The 3,374-nt window shown below is 37.5% G+C and overlaps 1 non-coding gene across 1 annotated transcript; it reads right to left on the bottom strand.

The window, feature by feature from the left end:
- Nucleotides 1–108, bottom strand: LOC112711410 (small nucleolar RNA R71). Its single transcript, XR_003157467.1, has one exon. It is a non-coding gene; the product is annotated as a small nucleolar RNA R71 (small nucleolar RNA).
- Between the last annotated feature and the right edge of the window lie 3,266 nt (nt 109–3,374).

A 3,374-nucleotide genomic window follows, 5' to 3' on the forward strand; every position in this document is an offset into this window, starting at 1 on the left:
AAGCTTAGATTGGATGTTCAGACATTCAAACAAAAAGATGGTGAATCCCTCTATGAAGCTTGGGAAAGATACAAGCAGATGACCAAAAGGTGTCCTTCTGACATGCTTTCAGAATGGACCATTTTGGATATATTCTATTATGGTCTATCTGAGTTCTCTAAAATGTCACTGGACCATTTTACAGGTGGATCCATTCACCTAAAGAAAATGCCTGCAGAAGCTCAAGAACTTATTGACATGGTTGCAAATAACCAGTTCATGTACACTTTTGAGAGGAATTCCGTGAATAATGGGACGCCTCAGAGGAAGGAAATTCTTGAGATTGATGCTCTGAATGCCATATTGGCCCAGAACAAAATGTTGACTCAGCAAGTCAACATGATTTCCCAAAGTCTGAATGGATGGCAAAATGCATCCAACAGTACTAAAGAGGCATCTTCTGAAGAAGAAGCTTATGATCTTGATAACCCTGCAATAGTAGAGGTAAATTACTTAGGTGAACCTTATGGAAACACGTACAATTCATCATGGAGAAATCATCCAAATTTCTCATGGAAGGATCAACAAAAGCCTCAACAAGGCTTTAATAATGGTGGACGAACTAGGCTCAGCAATAGCAAGCCTTTTCCATAATCTTTTCAGCAACAGACAGAGAATCCTGAGCAAAGCACTTCTAATTTAGCTAATCTAGTCTCTGATCTGTCTAAGGTCACTTTAAGTTTCATGAGTGAAACAAGATCCTCCATTACTGAATGTTGAGAGTAATTTTGGTGACATGGATATGTTGTGGTGAAGTTGTGTTGAGGGGTGTGGAATGAGTTGTGTGATTGATGGGATGACTTGTATGGATTTTGGAGAAAACTTTGTGTTGAGCCATGATCAAGTGATGACGAACTTTCAAATGAGAAACTGGGACGTGAGGGTGGATTCTCTTTCATTCCTTGGTGATACTCCCAGCCACCATTAGAATAATGACTTGAATCATTTTGTGGTGGTGGAAAGTATCCCATATGATTCTCTTGCTCATCTTGTGTCTCTGAAGCAAATCTCCATGCATTGGAGTGCTCAGAATGTGTATTCTCTTGGTGATATTCCCAGCCACCATAAGAGATTGGTGATGGTGGGTGATATCCCATAAAATTTTGTTTGACCATAAGATGAGTTGAACTCCATTTGTATTTTGTAAACATCAATGAAATTTGAAATTCATGTCACAGAGAAAGAATTTCTTAGTGAGGCAATAGCTCAAACACCTTGCTATCAATTTAAAATAGAGAACAAAAATAAAGAAAATGCTTGATCTAGACTTCTCACCCACTTAATCATTGTTGATCTAAATCAATCCCCGGCAACGACGCCAAAAACTTGATGGGTGTTTTTGTGAAAAAAACAAATTTCCAAACACACAAATCTCACCGGCAAGTATACCGGGTCGCATCAAGTAGTAATAACTCACTTAGAGTGAGGTCGATCCCACAGGGATTGATGGATCAAGCAACTTTAGTGGGTGATTAGTTTAGTCAAGCTAACATTGATGAATTGAGTGAAATTGTAGCCAACAGAAAGTAAATAGCAGTGAATTTAAAATTGCAGAATGTAAAATTGCAAGTAACTTAAAGAACAAGAAAGTAAATTAGCTGAAATTTAAATTGCAAGAAATGTAAATTGCATGAAAAGTAAAGGGGCTGGGGTGCTGGAAATTAAAAGAAAGCGGTAGATCAGAACTCAAAACTCTTGTAGCAAGATTAAATTGCAGGAAAGTAAATTGGGAGCAATGTAAACAGAGAAGCAAAATTGCAGTGAATCGGAACTTAGAGCAATTGCAGAGGAATTAGAATTGTGCAGGAAATGTAAATGAAATTTGCAGCAAGCTTAATGTAAACTGAATTGAGGAACCAAACAGAAAGTAAAATGCAGCTCAATTGCAATAGCTAAAAGAAAGTTGAAGATCTCAGGGGTTGGATGAGACTAGAGAACAAGTCTAGATCTCACTTCCTTCCTTGATCCAACAGAAAACAAGTTTGCAAAAGAAAGAAGAATGGAAGTAGCAAATAAAAACTCAAATTCAATCCTCAATTTCTTAGAATTATGCAGCAACGCAAAACAAAGAGAAATCTCAAAGGGAGAATGAAACAGAATTCCTTCAATTCTCCACCCAAGATTCAAACTCAGAAAAGAAAAACTAAAGAGAGAGCTCTCTACTACTACTCCTAATGCTCCCTAGTGGAGCCAGCCTGCCTTCTAAAATGAAAATGATGCCTTTTTATAGGCTTTTACAAACATGACAAATGAAATTGAAAGCAAATTAAATTTCAAAATGAAAAATCCTAATCTAACTGATCCTTGTGCCTTTGAGTGATGTCAATTGGGCTTTGCTTGCTTTGGAGTGGAATTGGGTTGAAGATGGATCCGGATGGCCTTAGTCTTGAGAAGAAATCCGCTTGCAATTTGGACCTTGGAGTATTTACGTTTGAGTCAACGTTTGAGGCAAACGTTGACTCAAACGTCTTCATGTGTGGCAATATGCAGAAGGCCATTTGCTGTCATCCACATTTGAGTTCACGTTTGAGGTCAAACGTGAGCTCAAACGTGGCTCCTCCCAGGTAAGTTTTTTGCCAATGTTTGACCTTACGTTTGAGGCAAACGTTGGCTCAAACGTTGAGCCTCTAATGCAACAAACAGGGGTGCTTTTCCAAGGTATTTAGGTGCCAACGTTTGACCTCACGTTTGAGGCAAACGTTGACGCAAACGTTGCCTTCCCTTGAGTGGTGTTCAAGCACCAGCGTTTGACTTCACGTTTGAGGCAAACGTTGGTGCAAACGTTGGCCTTCCCCTGAATGATCTTCCTTGCATGTGAATGCCCACGAATGCTAATGCTCATTCATTTATTCATTGGTCAATTAATAATTTTGTATGCATTCATTAATTAATGACAATGCATTACGTAGCATTCATTCTTCAATGATCAAATGCTTTATACATGCATTAAGTTTAATTAGCAATGCCAATTAATGAACGTAATGCCATGATTCTTGAATGCATGCATACATTATATTATTACATTTAATTAGTAATGCCAATTACTTAACATAGTATTCATTTAGTTTATTCATTTGGCATTATTAATTAAATGTTCCATGCAACATTTCATTCATTCGGCCATTTATACTTAAATGCATGCATAAGCATTAATGTATGTGTATGAGGCCAAGGTTTCATGGTCATGGGTCACGCTTTTAAAAGTGTGGCCTAAAACTTCAAAGTGTGCTCCAACTTCAAAGTGTGCCCAAAATTTCTCTTTTTTTCTTTTTAGCTTAATTTGTGCTATTTTGCTTCTTTTTCTTCTTATTTCCTACAAAGTTTATAAAATTAAA

Source organism: Arachis hypogaea, chromosome 1 (genome assembly GCF_003086295.3).
Source record: "Arachis hypogaea cultivar Tifrunner chromosome 1, arahy.Tifrunner.gnm2.J5K5, whole genome shotgun sequence".
NCBI lineage: Eukaryota > Viridiplantae > Streptophyta > Magnoliopsida > Fabales > Fabaceae > Arachis > Arachis hypogaea.